The sequence below is a fragment of the Suricata suricatta genome, chromosome 10, assembly GCF_006229205.1.
Source record: "Suricata suricatta isolate VVHF042 chromosome 10, meerkat_22Aug2017_6uvM2_HiC, whole genome shotgun sequence".
Taxonomy (NCBI): Eukaryota; Metazoa; Chordata; class Mammalia; order Carnivora; family Herpestidae; genus Suricata; species Suricata suricatta.
In genome coordinates, this window is record NC_043709.1 from 134,413,645 (window position 1) to 134,433,679 (window position 20,035).

Consider the following 20,035-nt stretch of genomic DNA (forward strand, 5'->3'; position numbering starts at 1 on the left):
CGTCCCAAATCTCATTTTCTTAAAACAGGTTTCACTGTGAATGTGACTTTTTGGTTGGAGTTGGGAAGGAGGGAGACGCCACAGTACCATCCACTGGGCTGTCTGTTAACGAAAATGAACCTAAGCCCATGGCCGCCTCTGTGAGAAGACGTGGGCCATGTTGGGGACACGTGGCACGAAGTACGAGGGATCAGTAAAGCTAGTGCCCCCAGGGCCCTGGGCCGCTGAGTCGGTACCTCCTGCGGATGGGAATTCAGTTGTGCGGGGGTGACTGGGTGCTGCGCCCAAACACGCCTTCCCCCATCAACGTGTCTTCACCAAACACTGAGCACACCGCAAACCAAAAAGAAGAGAGAAACAAAGAAATCAAAGCAGCCCTTAGCTCCTGCCCTCCAGCCTTCATCCCTACGCACCCCCTCATTAGGAAGGCCTGGCCCCCCGGAAGTGAGCAGGGTCATGGGGAGGGGGGCACTCTGAATGGCGGGAACAGGGAAGAGCTCTGTTTGGAGCCCGAGATCGCTCCTGGTCACACAGCTTCGCGAGCTGGACAAACGCCTTCAGAGGCGACCAAGGGGATGTGTCTGCAAACGCTCTTCACGGTAGCGGGAACCGTTTGAAAGGAGGCGTGGGTTTCTTTGCAAAAGTGTGCCCTCAGGCCGCTGCACACAACCGCAGAACCCCGCCCTGCCCTCCACCACCCGCCTGCTGCCTGGCGCAGCGCCCTCTCTCCTGCCAGGCCATCTGGGCAGTGGGGCCCCGCGGGCCGCCTGTTGTAGGGTCTCTGCTCTCCCCAAGGTCACTGGGATGGCAGGATGCTCTCTTGCACTCCTCTGCCTTCCTCGGATATTTCCCCCAGTTGTGGCATTTCTGAATTCGCTTTATCATCTATAAGTCTTTTTTTTTAATTTTTCAATATTTATTTTTTGAGAGAGAGAGAGACAGACAGAGCGTGAGCAGGGGAGGGACAGAGAGAGAGGGAGACACAGAATGCGAAGCAGGCTCCAGGCTCTGAGCTGTCAGCACAGACAGCTGCGCCCAATGCGGGGCTCGAACCCACAAACCGTGAGATCATGACCTGAGCCGAAGTCGGACGCTCAGCTGACTGAGCCCCCAGGCGCCCCCTCGTCTATAAGTCTTGATGGTTCTGTCCTGGAAACAGAGGCGCCTGTGGCACAGGGACCCGCCATGTGTCTGGGGGTGGGGGGTCTGCACAACCAAGACTTCCATCAAGTGCCTTTGCGACTCTCAGGTCAACACTCAGGCGGTTGGGTCTTCCAGCCTCTGGTGGGGGAACGGCCCCAAACTGTGTGCCGTGCACTCGCTTCTCATTCTGAATGTCGCTCCTCTGTTGAGGACAGTCTGTGCCCTCTGTGAGCAGGGATGCAACTGACTGAGCAGGTGAGGGATTAGTGTATGGGCATGGAGGTCAGTACTGGGGGGTGAGGGGCGGAGGGGAGGTGGGCGGGGCAGTTTGGACCCCGCACTGACTGCGGTTGAGAGTGAGTGCATCCCCCCATCTCCCCACCCCACCCCCACCCCCACAGCCCATGAGCTCCGGGAGGGTCTGTGGTGCCCTCACATCGGGCACCAGGAGCCGGGCCCCCAGCACACCTGGCTTCCCACCGGCTCCTTCCCCCAGTCACAGCACCTGATGCGTCACGACGGTGCAGAGGTCAGTCACCAGTTCCTGAGGCCGGTGGGCAACTCATGCCTTTCTGTGGTCCCAGCCCCAGACGCCCGGAATCAGGAGCGCTGCTGTGGGCCGGCCCTCTGAGCTCTAACTGGAATCCACGCTCAGGTTTGAGAAGGAAGGGACTGAAATTACTTTACACCGAAAACATCTGGACGGTCGGCAGCCACAGGAAGAAACATCATCTAAACTTAAGCAGATGGTCCCCAAAACACAGCTGCCAGTCACCCCTCAGAGGGAGTCTCCCGGTGGGAAGAAGGCTGACGCTCCGAGCGTGGAGGTCAGAGTTCAGCGGCCCACCGGCATGGCAGGGCCCAAGGGAAGCGTCCGTGCTTCCCCCCGGAGGCCCTCAGCCTCCCTCCTTCTTTAAGACGGTCTAGCAGTCTTTCCATCACAACCAAGCCCTCGCCGCAGGCACCCCTGCACAGGCACCTGCGGTTCTGTCAGGACTCAGCCCTCGCCGCGGGCACCCCTGCACAGGCACCTGCGTTTCCGTCAGGACTCAGCCCTCGCTGTGGGCACCCCTGCACATGCACCTGCAGTTCCATCAGGACTCAGCCCTCGCCGCCGGCACCCCTGCACAGGCACCTGCGGTTCTGTCAGGACTCAGCCCTCGCCGTGGGCACCCCTGCGCAGGCACCTGTGTTTCCGTCCATTGTCAGCTAAGTCACAGGCCCCGGCACAAGAGGAGAGGAGATTTCCTCACACCAAGACCTAGAGATCCGGGCTCCTGGGAAGCGAGTTCACTCCAACCCCATAACTACAGGCCAGCGGGGGAGGCCCTGGGGACGGCGGCCGGCAGCCGCGGGTCTGAGACCGGCCGCGCCAGCACGCCCACGGAGAGAAGGCAGGCGGCCCAGCGATCACGGCCATTCATCCTGCGGCGGCGGCGGAGGGCGGTGGGGAGATCTGTTTTCCCTCTCTGCTTCTGAGCTCTCGACTGGGACCTCTGTCCCAAAACACGGGTTAACAAGAGAAAAACTAAAGTTGTTAACACCGTCTGCTGCGGCCCCCAGAGCCCCCAGAAGGGAATGAAGGGCTGAGTGTCAGTGAAACCCGAGCGTTTCTCCGCTGGGCGTGTGGGGGCAGGGCGGGGGCGTGGCGGGAGTGGACATTCCGGGTGGACGTTTGTGGGGGAGCTCAGGGGAGTGAACCCGGCAGGCCCGGGCGTCGGGGTCCCCCTCGGAGGGCCCATCTTTGGGGATGAGGACGCTTCCGACCTCGAGGGAGGTGGGGGGAGGACACCGGTCATGGGAGAGCCCCATGACCCGCTCGAGGGGAGGTCAGGGTCCCTCCTGCCCTTGCTGTCCCTCGAATCCCTTCAGCCTGAAATAATCAATCCAAGATGCCACGTTTTGGAGGGTGTCTACTAACCCCTGGGGGGCTCAGTCTGTTAAGCGTCCAACTCTTGATTTCGGCTCCGGTCATGATCTCACGGTTCATGAGTTCGAGCCCCGCGGATGGTACAGAGCCTGCTTTGGACTCTGTCTTTCCTTCCCTCTGCGCCCCCAGCCCCGTGCCTGTGCGCTCTCGCCCTCTCCAGTAAACAAACTTTAAAAATAAAGATGTACATGGGAGATTATAATTTGGAGCCAGGAAAGGGGGCCGGTGACAAGGGTCCTTCCACAAATGGTCCGGGCTGGGCTCTCACACAGCCCGCAGGGCTGGCTTTCAGCTCACAGGCCCCCCACTGGCCGCAGAGCCAGCCCTTTCCGGGGACTTAGGAGACCTTCAACGCCGTCCTGACGTGACGCTCAGTGGCTGCATACGTTTAGACAGATTACTCACCGGTTTCTGCTTGGGGCTCCCCTGACTGTAAAAAGGAAACATCAGTGTAGGAACTATGGGTGGGAGCCTGTGCATTTCCTGTCCCCTTAGGGCCTGGAGCTCCGTGTGGGGAACTGGGTTTACAGAGAAGGAAGGCAATTATCACAAATCACAAAAGAAAATGCTTGAGGGGCCCCCAGGAGGCTCAGCTAGTTAAGCAGCTGACTTCAGCTCAGGTCATGATCTCACAGTTCGTGAGTTCGAGCCCCACATCGGGCTCTGTGCTGACAGCTCAGAGCCTAGAGTCTGCTTCCGATTCTGTGTCTCCCTCTCTCTGCCCCTCCCCTGCTCACACACACTCTCTCTCAAAAATAAATAAACATTAAATAAATTTTTTTTAATCACAGAAGATGTTCGACCAAGAAGTGTGGTGGGTGGTGTTTGGTGCGCGAGGCCTCCGGACGGGCACACGTCAGACCAGAAGCTCACGAGCAGCAGGCAGGGTTCCTGCCGCTCTGGAGGCTGCGGGTCAGATCCAGGTGCCGGGGATCCGGTGTGTGCTGAGGCCCTCGGCCGCAGACAACACCCGTGTCTGCACACGCGGCGTCTCTGTGCTCAGAGACGGAGCAGGCGCTCTGGTGTCTCCCTCAGTGAGGGCACTGAGCCATCGTGGGCTCTGCCCACGTGACGCCCTAGAACCTTAAGGACAGGCTTACCTCACGCAGTCACCTTGCGGTCAGGACGTCCACATATGAATTTGGGGGGGCAGCTTGTGGGGCTCAGACTTTCCATCCCTAACAGGTGGTGTGAGGCGGGTTTCTTGTTCTTTGGGGGGGTTGGTCTGGTTTTGGGGGGCCAGTGACTCAGACTGCTCTGCGATGTTCGGAAGACCAGAAGGACTTCAACCCTATAGGCAAACCAGACTGTTCCCAGCTCTCTCCTCGCACTTCAGGTTGGGTACCCGCTACATACTCCCCGTCTGTGCCGACACCCCACCCCCGGTGCCATGGCGGTGGGAGAGGATGAGGGCTCATCCCTCACTGGGATTGGTGTCCTTGGAAGAGAGGCCCTGGAGGCCCCCTCGCGTCTCCTGCAGGTGAGGCAGAGTGAGAGGATACCACCTGTGAACCGGGAAGGGGGGCTCACCACACCCCAGATCAGACCTTTCCTGGTCAGGCCCGCCGATGAGACCCCAGTCCTGGCCAATTTCTGACTGCAGTCTGGTCGGGCACCCTTGGCCAGCCAGGCCACACAGACAGTCCTGAGCCACAGAAACTGTGGGATAATAAACGTACATTGTCTCGGCTTGCCAAGCTTGGGGGTGATTTGTTACCCAGCGGGAGCTAACTAATACACCAGCACTCGGGTCTGTGCCTTAGCCTTGAACACACCACATCCGTTCTGGGTGTCATGCTCTTCCCTTCACAAAGATTGCCATCAGCCTTGCTCACTGACCACCCAGCCTACCTATTCTTCAGCACTCAGGTCATTTTCTGTGTTCTCTCGGAGCCCTGCTGATTATTACAGAAAAATCAAGATGATTTTTCTCTTGCACAAGACACAGAAAGTATAATCCCCGGCCGGAGAGTGTCTGGCCTTGGGATGACGCAGGCCAGAACTGCATACAGGCTGGGATCAATACCACATGGATGAATCGTCAGCACTGGCAGGAGGCGTGTTTCTTTAGACGCCAACCTGGAGAAGATTTGATGTTGACGACTGAGTCCACATTAATTACCCCAATAAGATAAGCGCGGGCCTGGCAATGAGGGGAGACCTGTGAGCCTCCCCGGTGATCAGCACGGGCGGGGCTGATGAAGACAGAAGCCACCGAAGTGAGGGTGGGGGCGGGAGGCCTCCGGACACATGAGTTGCTTTGGTGGGAGTTTTTGCTTTCAAGGACCCTCTTCGCCTCCCTGAGGACACCTCTATGGATCTCAGAGGGCAAGGCCCTGAGTCGGGGGGTTGGCACATGGCGTGTTCCTCTTTCCTGTACGTTAACCATGGTCCCCGAGGAGATGGCAGATGCCATGCTTGACATCCACTCGACGACTGTTCTCCAAACCTGTGTACGCAAACGTGCTCCGCACTCACTCTTTTCCTTCTCTGCCATCTGTGAAACGAACAGAATATTTATGTCCGCGATGAAATGTTCATTGACAGAGCCGATCCAGTTGCTAAAGATACAGAGCAAACTCTAAATGTGCTCCAGTTTTTAAAACAATCCGTGTATTTCTGTGACTGGGCTCAGTTTATATGCAGTTTAATGGGCGCACACAATCACCATCGAGTAGCAGTGCAAGGTGTTATAGACTAAACAATGCTCTTTTCCTTTGGTTACTATTGAAACTAGATTTAGAGGAACTATCCAAAGTCACCCCTCACCACAAACACACTTATACACGGATGTTATGCTTCCCAATCACGAGGACGCAGTCTCCTTCGGCAGCAGGCGCTTTCTTGCCTTACACAAAGCACAGTTTCCCTTTTCCAGGGATTTAGGAATACGAGGCTTAGTGAAGTTACAGCTACACACACAGGATTTTTAACTCAGTTGAGTGTAACAGACTGGAGTTCTCCAAAAACCAATATTTGGGACTTTGCGTGTTGCTTCTGCGCTTTGTATCCTGTCGAGCAACTGGTGAGACTGAAGTTCTCACACCTTTGCCTTTGGTTAGAGCCAGATGACAGGGGGAAGATGTTTATTCCAACGGCGGTCTATACCGGCTAATGGTCTGCTGTGTCCCTAATAGAATTTAGATCCAGATGATGTGGAGGAAAGCATACCGTGTCTATGGGCTGTAGCCACACGGGAAGGAGAGAAATTGTCGGTGCAATCCATCTGGAATGTCCACTGCCGCTAAAGTTCTTAGGACATTAAATTATCTAATTTTGTGACCAGTGCGACAAGATTTGGCCATCTTCTGTGCCAGTAGGCACTGCTCTACCTGCTGTCTGTTCTCCCTCGAATTCATGATTTAGCCAAAAATCTTAGGGAAAAACTGCGTTTGAAGGTAACCTTGGGCTTTCCCGTGATGAAAATAAATAAGGGAAATAATCTAGGATGGAAAAAAATCAAACAAACAAGCAAACATTTTTTCTCGTACATCAGAAGTTAAGCTCAGAGTGTTTGGGGGACATTGCGGCGTCGGGGGGGGGGGGACCCTCCAGCCCTGAATTGTTTGGGACATTTTCTGCACTGTTTCCGGGCTCCCAGAACAGTCAGCGTACAGCTCGGTAGCACACAGACTCTGACTTGAACATTGTGACTACACATGTTCTTTTTATTACAAATGCCCAAGCCTCAGCTGAAGCTATTTGTCACAATAATATTCTGTACTGAAGACTTGTACAAGATAATTACGTGGTGAGTAAACAGACAATGTTCCCTTTTATCTGTTTTAAATGGGACGCCTTCTCTCTTAATCAACGGCCCGTGGCTCGTATCTTATTGGGCAAGGTGCGTGAGCAGCGCGGAGCGGCCTCTGTAAATCATCTGTTGTTATGCGTCCCGCTGCATCTCCAGATTAATGAGCAGTGTTTAGCGTTTACCGTCTCCCCTCTTTGTAAACATCAGTGTCCATTGTCGCTCCGCAGCCTGGAAGAGATAGTGAGTCCTCTTCTTCCCTTTGAACGCTTCTAAGATTCCTTGCAAAATGTTGTGATGACGGACTGGAGAAAGCCTGTCTTCCGCATGTCGCATTTCCCCCGGAGACGCTCTCTGCTCGCTGGCCGAAGGTGGCCAGGTGTGGGGGGCCAGCCATGCACTTCGCTTTGCTTCCCCCGCCCTTTTCCCTCCCTCCCCTCCCTCCTCCCTCCCTCCCTTCCCCTCTCCCTCAACATTTATGTGGCAATTACTGTGCACAAAGTGCTTTTACTACCACGTTTAAAATGAGGAACATGAGGTTTTAGGAAGTTAAATAACTTGCCACTGTTACACATCTAGTAGGTAATGAAGCTGGATTGTAATCCAAGGCTGTCTGACCCCACACAGAGCCTGTTATCCCTTCCCTTTGTGGCTTTTGGAAACTTCTTTAGGGTGCCTCTGTGGTCCCGTTCAAGGGAGGGGGCAAAGCTTCACGGAAGACTGTCCTGGCTGCACCCCGCCCCGTCACCCCTGAGCACCTCCGGCTGCCTTCTCCATCCACGCGGAGCATCTGCACTTTGACAGCTGCCTCTCCGTGAGCTGGGGAGGCAGATTCTAAAAGCTCATTTAAGTTTGTCGTGAAAAGTATTGAGCACCATTGTTTTTCCTTCCTGTTCTTTGCGGCCATGGAAGTCATCAACCTCTTCTGGGAAGGAAGGTCCACCCTCTCCCCGCCCCCGGGTCCCACCATCCGGGGCTCCCAGCTCTATGGTCCCTTTCCTAAAATGGGGTGGGGGCAGGGCGGGCAGCCCATTTCTGTCCTCTAAGGAAGGCAAAGCCTTCCATTCTTGTTGTTGGAAGACTGCAGCTCTGGTTTTTATGGGCCATTAAAGCTGAGTTATTGAGGATTAGGAAGGACGGGTCAGGCTATTTCCGGAGTGGAGGTGTAACAGAGAGCAGGGACCGGACCAGGAGATTCGGAGCAGGCGGGGCAGTGGCCATGCGGGGTCCTACAGGGCCGGGTGCTGCCGAGGAGCACGGCCGCGAGGCCAAGCCTACCCCTGGGAAGGACAAGCAAAGAGAGGAGGGCTCCACTTTGCTCAAATGCCCAACAGCCTCCACCATCCTGGACGCGTCTCCAGCATCGAGCTGCGGACCTTACCGCCAGCACACCCATCCTTAGACTTGTGTCCCATGTCCACATGAGCGCATCATTGGCTGTCCTTTGGGATGGCTACACCAGGTCTCAGGCAAGCCCCCTTTGTGGACACCCCTTCCCACGCAGCGCCCCAGAGCAACCAAAGCAGAACTCCAGGGCACCCGGCAAAGGGAGAGGGGGGCTTGAGCTGTCCCATGGAAGGATTTTGCCCTGAGTCCCCACCCGGCTATGACAAGGACTCCCTCTGCATCCCAAGCAAACAAGTGTCTGCAATTACCAGACAGATGTAATTTGGTCCATTGGCCATTTTCACATACATCACATTAACGAATACTTTCAATGTGCACCTATTAGAGAAAATAATAGTCAATTTCCATGCACTCATAACCCATCTATGACAATTGTCCATGTTTTCCTTCCTGGTTTCATCAATCTCTACCATTTTTTAACTATAAAACTTGAAAGCAAATCCCAACACATCATTTCATCCATAAATGTTTCATTATGCACCAGAAACATCTGTTATAGTCAGCCACAATTCCATTTTCACTCCCAAAAAATTGGCTAATCGTCCCTTAATAATCTCTAATGCCCATTCTGTGCTCGGTTTTCACTAATTGTCTCAAAATAAATGTCTTTTTACCATGGGTTTGTTTACATCATGATCCAAAGAAGGACCACACTTTGCATTTGGTTGGTTGGTTCCCTTTATCTCTTTCTGTCTGTAATGCTGCCATGGCCTCATTCCACTTACTTGCTCGGTCATCTGCAGAAACTGGCTCAGTTGTCCCATAGAATCTCCCGGGCCCCAGGTTTGGCTGTCGCATCCCTGCGGTTCTGGAACTAACGGGGTCTACGTGTGAGCCCAGTATCTGATCACAGACACGGGCTTCTCTGTGGTGAGACCTCTGTTGGGCATCCCTGTCTCTAACAACATGGCACGTGATACTTCGATCTGCGTTTTAGCACCGGGTGTGCAGCAGTTACTGTGCAGACGCCATCTCTGTGTCCTGCTGCACTGGCACTTGAGCACGACATGGATTAACATGACCTCAGAAAAGGTCAATAAAATCAATATATCTTCACCTTAAATTCTAGCTTCTGCTTTAGGACTGGCGGGCAGGACAGGCTAAGGCTGGAGAGGCTTTGGGGAATTCCCCTGCAGCGGGACGTGAGCCCTCTTGGTCCTGGGTCGCCTTCCCCCTGGAAGACCTACCCTCTTCCTCCATGTGGCCAGTCTCTGTTTTCAGAACAGGATTCACTTCACATCATGACTCGCTGGCCACCCTGCTAACCCTCCGCTGCCGCCACTCAACCGCAGGGTGACCGTGACCAAAGCAAGGATGCGTCTCCACCAACAAGTCTCAACCTCAGCTTCTCACTCTTATCAGACAATGTCTTCATTCTTTTCTTTTCACACGCAGTTCCTCACCGTCCTTCTAACAGCCCTTCCTCTGTTCATGCCGAGAGTACGTCACCATGAACCACGCAAAGGCAGCCATCCAGGGCAGGTGTGGGCATGCTGTCTTGTCTTTGCATTTATTTTGAGAACAACTTGTGTCTACAGAAGCTTCTGGAGATGAAGAGAAACTTGTAAGTCAGAGGCTGTTGATGAACCAGCCTGTCAGAGCCTGATGATCCAAATGAGTGTCGCCCCTTAATCTGTTACCTACTTCACTCAAGAGACCAAATGCCAAATGACTTTCAAGTACTTACAAAAACCAAATTCAATTTCCAAGACAAAATCGTCCTATCACTGAGAAAGATTAGAAGAATGTACTCAGAGCCGTTAAGGCAGTTTCAAAAAACAGCTCCAAACTATTTTGACGGACTCTTTAGAATTAGAGTTCTGCCCCCCAAAAGCAGTAATAGCTTATAGTCTTCCTTAGTGTTTTGTGATTCAATATTTGGTGCATTTACAGCTGCTCAAGTTAAGTGTTTCTTCAAAGCAGAAATATAATCTGAACGACGTTGTTGAGTACTGCTTTGTCCTAGAGATCGTGTTCACGGGAAACCACTGCTATTCAGACAGCCTGACTATGAGGCGGGCTTCTGAATCGTGATGATTCGCCTCTGAATCGTTTCGTTTCAACTATGTTGTTAAAGTGCACGGTGGGGGACGTTTTGGTAATTGTATACAGTTGTATACCCACCTCTGCAGTCAACACCTGCACGACGTCCAACAGCGTGCCCGTGGCCCCAGAGATTTCCTGTTCCCCTTTGCAGTGGGTTCCCTCCCCCAACCCCTGGCCCCACACACACCGATCTGTTTCCTGTCACTGTCGCTTTGCTCTTTGTACAATTTCACATGAAAGACATTATCTTTTATCTGGAGTTTCAGGCTTGGCTTCTTGATGACATCCCCTCTGTGTTGCCGAGTGTTCTGTCGTACAGGTGGGGGTTACGGTGTTCTTATTCACCAGTCAGTGACATTCAGGTCGATTCCAATGCGTGGCTATTCGGAATTACAGTACTAGGAAAATCTGCACACTCAGCTTTGGGTAGACTTGTTCCTGTCTCTCTTGGGGAGATGCCTAGAAGTGAGCTTGTCGGGTCATAGGTAGGTGAGTGCATATTTAACCTTAGGATACTCTGCCTTAGTATTTCCAGAGGAGCTGTGTCATGTTGCATTTCCAGCAACAAAGAGTGGGGAGTCCATGGACTCTACATCTTCACCAACTTGGAGTTGCCAGTCTTTCTATACTTAGCCTTTCAGTGGGGCACTGGCAACTCATCCTGGCGTCCATGTGCGTCTCTCTGATGAGTGATGATGCTGACCATCTTTAATGTACCTCTTAGCCATGCCTGTGTCTTCTGTTGTCAGAGGGCTGTAGAACTTTTGGCCATTTTTCTTGGGCTCTTTTTTATTACTAAGAAATTACTGGGGCACCTTGGTGGCTCAGTTGGTTAAGTGTCTGACTTTGCCTCAGGTCATCACCTCGCAGTTCATAAGTGTGCTGACAGCTCAGAGCCTGGAGCCTACTTTGGGTTCTGTGTCTCCCTCTCTCTGCCCCTCCTCCACTCGTGCTCTTTCTCGGTCTCTCAAAAACAAACATTTAAAAAAAATTTTTATGTATTGTATGTATACATATACATGTATATACCATTTAAGTATTGTATTCATATATTTATATTTATCATTTATTATATTTGGTTATTATATTTCTATTACATCACTATTTCATAATATTTATAAAGGTATAAGTGTTCTATATATACAAATGTAATAAATGATGAATACAAATATATGATATATTTATAATCAAGTATATAATATATAAATACAAATATATGTTAATATATTTATAACATAAGGTAATAAGTAATATATATTACTGTATGTTAATACATAATGAATAACATAAAGATTGTGTTGTATTAATAAATAAATAATATATACATATAAATATAGAAGCACAATAATTAAGTATAAATTTAAGAAGGAAAGAATATAAATACATAAAAATATATAAAATTAGATATACTTCTTTATATACTCTGGATGTAAGCCCTCTGTCGGATATTATCTTGCAGATTATTTTCCTGGTTTGCAGATGACTCTGGGGTCCCCTTGTCTGTGTCCTTTCCCAAGGCATATTAGTTTGATGCTGTTTTCTGTTGCAGGTCCTGCTGGTAGGGCCCACGGGAGCCTTTGGGACAATATGGGACACTAGACTGTGCTCTCGTCCTTTCTTCCAGCGTCATCTGGAAAGGGAAAATGGCAGAATGCTGGCCCTTCTTGTCTGCCTCCCACGCCCTAGCCCCCCCCCCCCACAGTGGTCCTTTTGTCTGGCAGTCCCCACAGGGACCTTCACACAGACACTCACCAGGGGGGATGTGACGGGCCAGTTCCCCGAGACCACAGTTATGGTTCGTGGATTGAATAAAACTCAACTACTTGTAGTCTCATTTCAAATTGTTTTGTGGGCCCAGATTTAGCCAAGGCTAGAAGCACAAATAGCACAGTCCACGGTAGGCTTTGCTTTGGTGGCCACGTGAGATTTCTTTTTTATTAATCAATTAGGTACAAATTTACCATGAAGCCAATGAAACTTGAGCTTCATGGTCCTAATGTCCATGAGCCCAGCCCAAGATCCTGGGAAGGTCCCCGTGATATGTTCATGCATTTCTTTATTCAACATAAATATAAATGTGCATGCTTCATTTTTACTAGCAATTGTATATTCTTATTGTAAAGAATACCCTCCCAGATGATACACTTCAAGCTCTACAAAGAACAGAGGGACAATCTCAGTTGTTAACTGAGTGATTTGGGAGCAACTTCCTACAAATATAAGAGTGAGTGTGTGCATAGGGTGGGTGCTTGTCTGTGAGGGTGTAAGGGTGTGTGATAGTATGTAAATGGTGATTACATGTGTGAGCATGTAAAAGGTGGCTCTGTGTGTGTGTGTGTGTGTGTGTGTGTGTGTAAGGATGTGTGTGTGCAGGGATGGGTATGAAGATGTGTGTGTAAGGGTGGCTACATGTGTGTGAATGTGTATATAAGGCATTGTGTGTGCAAAGTGGGTGCATGTGTGAGTACATTGGCATGGAGAACGGGGTAGAAAAGGTAGATAACTGCAGGTTGGTAAAATATCTCAAGAAACACCTTATAATTTATTCATCTCAGTTTTCTCTGCTTCATTTAAAAGAGCATCAAACGAAAACTGTTCTGTTTCCATAACCCAGACTTCTGGGAACAAAGAATCGACGCCGAGGTCGGGAACAAGAAAAAGTGAAGCCACAGTTCCCAGAGCAGCAAGCACAATCTCGATATCGGGTCCAGCAGTGGGAGGCACCCCTTCCTCAGCCAAAGCTGGTGCCTGCAGGCGTCTGGTGCAGACGGCGACACGGGCAGGACAGAGCCACCGCCGGCTCCTGGTGGCAGCAGAAAGCTAGAGAAAACACGTGCCGCATCAGAAAGAGATAAACGCAGGACTGAATGAGCTAAAAACGTCCTGGCCAAGCAAAAGGAATAGCAGAGCTTGGAAGCAGAGGATTCTATTGTTTGCTCCTTTTTCTTTAACTCTTACTGTGTTATGGGAGAAGTCTGGAGAGAGTAGGCACATTGTCTCTCGCCTCTGTCATTGCCTATTCCAAACCTTCTTTTGGTCCAACCCTACTCAAATAATTACCGTTGACCAAACGGTGGCCATCACCTACGTGATGGTGATGGTTATCTACACAACACACTCAACCACATGCAACCGCTTCTCATTCACCTTGGAAGGGATGTCTCGACGGGCCCCACACCACGGAACCCCCAGAAATCTCACTGAGGTAGAAGGCCCCTGGATTTCTGTCGGTTTGCTTCCCGCCCTCTGACATGCAAACATCTTACCAACAAGGTGGGTGAGTTGCCACTTCTCACTCACCGTGTCCAGGCAGCATCATGTGATCAAGACGATGGACAGGTGCGTCTTGTGGAAGGGGAAAGACAATCAAGATAATTGGACCAAATTCTGATGAAGGGCCACTCCGGGATGGTGGGAGGACAGTGCTGGTGTGCTGTTGACCTTGCCAGCTACAAGCAAACTGCTTCTCATAGGATTCGTGGACAGGACGAGAGAAGGGTGTTTCCCAGATCCACATCACAGGCCAGGTGTGGGGGCATATGTTAATCTGCTCCAGTGGTGAAACCACATCTCGTAACAGTAGCAGCAATTAGAGTCATCACCTGGTCCAGCTGATGACCAGCCACAGTCGTGCGTCTGTCCGTCTTATGCACAAGTCAATACAAGAGCTGAATGGGGAGGTGAAAGGAATCATCGCCCCTGCACTTTCCAAGTCCTTGATGGTGGCACTAATCCCTGAAATCCATCCAGGAAGGCGCCATGGCTTTTGGTGTTCTAGTTTCATAGGTAGAGGCATTCTAACAGTTTGGCCTTTCACCCCACAGGTTAGGGAGCCAATGTAGGGATTCTTCCATATCCAGAACTGATCTTTAATCTGATATGTGGGCACCCCATGGTACAGTCAAGTTGACACACAAAATTAGCCATCACGGTCAGAAAAGACTCTAAAATCTTGGGTAGATGACTTGGAGCTCTGGGAGATTTTTAAATGAGCAGGAGTCAAATGAGACCACTGTGGTCTTCAAGCTATAATGTTCCTTTCAAGTAATTCTGTTACTGTTTACATGTATCTCAGATCACAGTGTAAGATTTCTTCAGCTTATTCTTTTGATCCCTTCATCATCAAATTTTCCGCATCATGTTTGTGGCATGACATGGATGGACAGTGTGGTGGTGGCCACCAGTGTGCCCTCTGGTCCCTGAGGGGCATGCTCCCAGACCCATCTCCATCCTGGAGACCTCAGGCATCTCTGGTGGGTGGTTTTGGTGAAGGAGTCCCCACACCCTTGACAAACTTTCCTAGATCTAGGCTTTAAGATGCTTCCATGCTCCCTCCTTCCTCTCCCCATCCCCAGGCTCAGAGCTGCCTCAAGTCAGCTCACCCGGCTTAGCCCTGCTCCCTCCTCACACCCTCCACAGGCATGGCCTCTAATGCATCCCTTGCCTGGATAACCATGCTTCACCATCTGCTCTTTGTTTTTGAGAAAGAGAGAGACAGAGTACAAGCAGGGGAGGGGCAGAGAGAGAGGGAGACATAGAATCCAAAACAGCTCCAGGCTCTGAGCGGTCAGCACAAAGCCCGACACGGAGCTCGAACTCACAAACCATGAGATCATGACCTGAGCCGAAGTTGGATGCTTAACCAACTGAGCCACCCAGGCGCCATCTGCTCTTTGAAAGTCCCAAAGTAAACATGGATACAGCCAGATTTTTTTAATGTAACCTGAGAATTAATATGTTACATTTATTATAACTACTGATATATTTGTATCCAGTTCTAGCATTAATTTGGGGTTCCCTATTTACCATGTACTATTACCTATTCATAGGGATTTTTCTTTGTTTCTTTTTCCTGCCGTTCTGCCTTTTGATGGATTGAGAGAATAGTCTGCAATTTCCTTTTCCCTTTTTTAAGATACAATTCGCACACCATCATTGAAAGTGCATCATGTGGTTTTTACAGTATATTCACAGGGTTCAGCAAACATCACCACAGTCTAAATTTAGGATGTTTTGTTCCTCCAAAAGGAAACTCTGTGCCTAGAAGCAGTCACTCTCTGTGCTGCCGGCAGCCAGTAACACACCTTCTCTACTAACATACGTCTCTACAGATTTGCCGATTCTGGCCATTTCACATGAATGAGATTACACGGCACGTGCTCTTTCCTGTCTGGCTTCCTACAGACAGCGTGTTTTCAGGCTGTGTCCATACCGTCGTGCGCCACCGGTCCATCTTTCCTTCTTACAGACACATTTGATTCTGTCACATGGGAAACTGCCTTCCACTTGTCCGTTCATCATCTGACGGGCACATGGGCTGTGTCTGCATTGAGGCTCTTACAATCATGTGCTAGAGCATTGGGTACACGTTTTTCTGTGGTCATATGGCCACATTGCTCTTGTGTAGACCCCTGGGAACGGAATTGCTGAGTCACAGTGTACCTCAATGATGAACATTTTGGGGAAACACCGACTGTTTTCTGTGTGGCTTCCGTGGCTCCTCTGCCTTTTCCCAGCTCTTCACTCCGGAGCTTATCCATGAGTCAAGCTGGCCTCAAGTCTTCCCGCGCTGCGGGCTGGTTGACAGGGGGCTGCCCACCCACAGGCACTTCGTAAGCGGGTCCTTGGCTCCCATCAGGTCCTCCACTCCCAGCGGGTCCCAGTGGGGACGTGAACCAAGAGAGTCCAGTGAATAGCAGACCCAACTCAGATCCCTGGGAGAATTTGCCACGTCGAGTCTCTTTGTCTGGCTTCTCCGCGAGGCCCACAGCGTGACTGAGTCTCCGGGAGGGGGTGAAGCCAGGACGCCCCGGGTTTTTGGGGACTCTCCTAGCGAGATTATGCATTGTTTCTGGCACTCCTCCACTGCAGAACCTCAGGTCTTTCCCTGGGAGAACATAGAGCTATCGACCGCACCAACAAGGCGGGATAACTTTTGAAAAGAAAGACTCACTTACCATAATCTTTTCTAAGCTTAAAGTTGGCCGCCCTGCTCGGAGCTTTATTTGGACAATGATACCAGGGCTCTGCGAACGAGGAGTTGCAGAATGCTGGTGCCTAGAATATTCTCTAAAAAACACTTTTTCGTAGAAAATGATGGTTCTGTTTGGCACCCACAAACAGAACCCAATCTGTTAGGCGAACATAATTTAAAGGTTTGAGGGCTTTTTTTTCTTTTTCTAAGAAAATTCAAACCTGAAAAGAACTATTTTAGAACCAAGTGAATAAATCTGAAAGGCGGAGCCTCCCACGCCCTAAACTGTGGTTACTTAAATCTTAATAATTATGGCAACTTGTTAAAGATCTTATTTCTTGATCTGTATCCTCAAATTTTTGCTAAAGGAATTGTCAGATCTATCTCCTTCCCCCTGAAATGTTGCTATTGTAAAAAAAAAAAAAAAAGGTATGCTTTATGGCCAGTGGAACATATTCATATTCGTAGAAGGCTCCGGCCTCTGCTTTGTTAGAACCTGGGGTTGATGTCGGAATGGAGACCCCGCCGCCCAGCAGACAGTGGGAGGAGGCGGCAAGGTGCTGTCCCCTGTCTTGGGGACTCTCTCCGTCTGAAAACCTGCCCAGACAGTCCCCGGCCTCTCCTCCTCCTGGCCTGCTGGAGACACCTACGGAGGCCAGCGAGTCCCTGCCTCACAGGCATCTCCTTCTGGTGAGGAGGCTTGGGACTGCGGGCCTTTGCCTCCCATGGAGCCCCAGCAGGTGCCACGGGAAATGGGAAGAGGGGCGCCCATGGCAGCACCAGCCAGTGCCTGGGGCATCAGGCCGTGGCCCCCCGCAATGGGTGGGCCACACCCTTCCTTCACCCAACGGTCCTTCCCCCAGCTGCAGGGTGGCCCTGGGTGAGCTTCTGAGTGTGGCCCCTCCCCATCTTCCCGGGCGCATTTTCCTCACTCCTAGGAAGGGCAGGAGAGGGAAGCCCTCCCTTCCAGCCTCTGGAGGCTTTGCTGTGATGATGTGATGCTCGGAGCTGCTCCAGACGCCATGTGAGAGGCGGGCTGAGAGTGGACAGAGAGATCGGGGCCTCGGGGCCTGGACGGTGCCCTGGGCCTGCCGGTTGGGCGGCCGCCTCACCAGGGGCACTACCTTCTCTGTGCTATTGAACCACTGTGGGTCTAGCTGGCTGTTCTAGGACCTACAGAGCCTACAGGTTAGTGCCCTGGGGGTCACTCCGGGTGGGGACAAGCAGACAGGGACCTCCCCCCACAAGGCCTTCTGGGGCCTGGGAGAGGGTCTGGAGCTCAGGCTGAAATCTAGTGACACCTCCTCCTGCTGCTTCCTTGGTGAGGCAAAAAGACATGTTGAGAGCTAATCTATGCAGAGGTGCTGAGGCAAAGGAGCACATGTACCCCAATGTTCATGGCAGCACTGTCAACAATAGCCAAATCATGGAAAGAGCCTAAATGCCCATCACCTGATGAGTGGATCAAGAAGATGTGGTATATATACACAATGGAGTACTACATGGCAATGAGAAAGAATGAAATCTGGCCATTTGTAGCAAAGTGGATGGAGCTCGAGGGTGTCATGCTAAGCGAAATAAGTCAGGCAGAGAGGACAGATACCATATGTTTGCACTCATAGGTCTAACAGGAGAGACCTGGCAGGGGACCATGGGGAGAGGAAGGGGGAAAGAGAGCAGGGGAGAGTGAGGGACACAGATCAAGGGAGACTACTGAATACTGAAGACGAACCATGGACTGAAGGGGAAGGGGAGGGAGGGACGGGGTGATGGTCATGGTGGGGGGCACTTGTGGGGAGAAGCACTGGGTGTTATATGGAAACCAATTTGACAATAAACTATAAAAAAGAGAGAGAGACAATTACCTTATTTAAACACAAATCCTAAAGCAAAGGCCAGAAGGGAATTTGCAGCTGGTCCTCACTCCCCCTCTACGGCCTGCAGATGCCTTAAGGAGCAGGACACAGGGACTCAGACCTCCTCTGTCAGCCAGGCTGGCCTCCAGGACTTCATCCACGCCCACCCGAGGTCAGTCTTCCGGCAGCACTGCAGAGAGCTCAGGTCCCATCCGGCATGTTCTGGAAGATTTGGGGCCACTGCGGGGCCTTGTGCAGAGGCCCCCACAGTTGGCGGCCAGGCTGGTGCACAGCCTTCGGGCCTGGGCTGGGGGGCGGTGCTGGCACTGATCCAGGGCCCAGAGGTGGGAGTGTTTTTCTGCACCCCCCGGGGAGGGGATCTCTGCTGGCTCAGCCAGTAATTTAAAAAATCTTTTGGGAGCGCCTGGGTCGTGCAGTTGGTTAAGCATCCAATTCTTGATTTCAGTTCAGGTCATAATCTCACGGTTCCTGAGTTCGAACCCCACGCCAGGCTCTGCACTGACAGTGTGGAGCCTGCTTGGGATTCTCTCTCTTTTCCCTCTCTCTCTGCCTGCTCACTCTCTCTCTTTCAAAATAAGTGAGTTTACAGCCAAGCTCGCCCTGGCCAGGAAGCTGGTCCCTGAAACTGCTGCAGGGACCCGGGCGCTCCCTCACCACCGCCCCCCACTCCGTGTGCTCCCCAAAGCGCAGTCTCGGGGAGGAGAGGGCGAGCCCCCCAGGATCCAGGGCTGTGACCTGCCCCCTCCGGGCACTTCGCCCGGAGCCCAGCTCTGCCGCTGACCCCACGCTCTCGGGGCAGGTCACCGGAGCTGGGGCGCAGGGGTGGGGGTGCACCTAGGCATCCGACCATCCGTGAGGCCAAAAGACACGCCGACAGCTAATCTCTTTAAAGAGGACCCTGCTGCCTCTTGTCCTAAGGCTCCTGTCCGTCGGTGGGGGCGGGGCAGGGCTGGAGCGGAGACACGGCAGGCTGAGTGCCCGGCAGCTCCCTCTGCCCTCAGCAGCGGGGCCCACACTGCCCAGCCGTCCTGCCACCGGATCAGGGCGCCGGAGCTCCTGCGAGCCGTCCACAGCCCCGCTGCCGGCGACAGGTCCACAGGGACGCCGGTGCAGGTGTCCCACTGAGGGTGGACCCCCCAGTTAGGTCGGGGGCAATTCCACAGGCCCTGGAAAGAGAGCAAGAGGTGGGGAGCCACCAAGGGTGGACCTCACCAGGGGAATAATGTGCCTTCAAAGCCATTTGTCTGATGAGCCCTAAGACTCCAAGTGGCTCCGTCCAGTAAGGACAGAGGAGACAGCCTGGCCCCAAGGTTCTGGGTCCCATTTCCCACTGAGCTAGAATTCGGGGTTGATCAGGTGGGAGACGTGGGTACCCAACTTGACGACACCTTCCAGAAAAGTGGGTCACGCTCATTTTTATGAAGTACCCTGCGCCGGCCGCGCGTGCGGTTTTCACAGGGTCTTTCCGATCTGCTCAAGATCAGGACGTGATCAACTGATTGGACGATTTTCTCTTTAACACACAGTCATCCGTCTGCTCCGCGGGGCAAACGACACTCCGTTTCTCTCGGCATAATGGCCTTCCTCTTCAGGTGACACGAGCCTTTCGTATCTATGAAAAATGTGCGTCGTGTTGGCCGCGGGCTGAGGTAGCAGCTCTCTGGAGCCGGGCATTTCCACAGCGCGTGTAAAACAGAGGCCGGTAATTAATAGGATATCGATTGGCCCGCCCTGGCCTCATCATCGACGGCGTAATAAATCATAAGGTGTTTTGCAATTAGGAAAATCCATCCGAAATAACAAGGTACCGCTATCTCAGAAACCTCAACCAGCGCGGGCTCGTGCATCACGGGGACCTGCGACAGGACGAATGTCCCTGTGCAGGGGAGGCCCGGTCACGGTGCGCA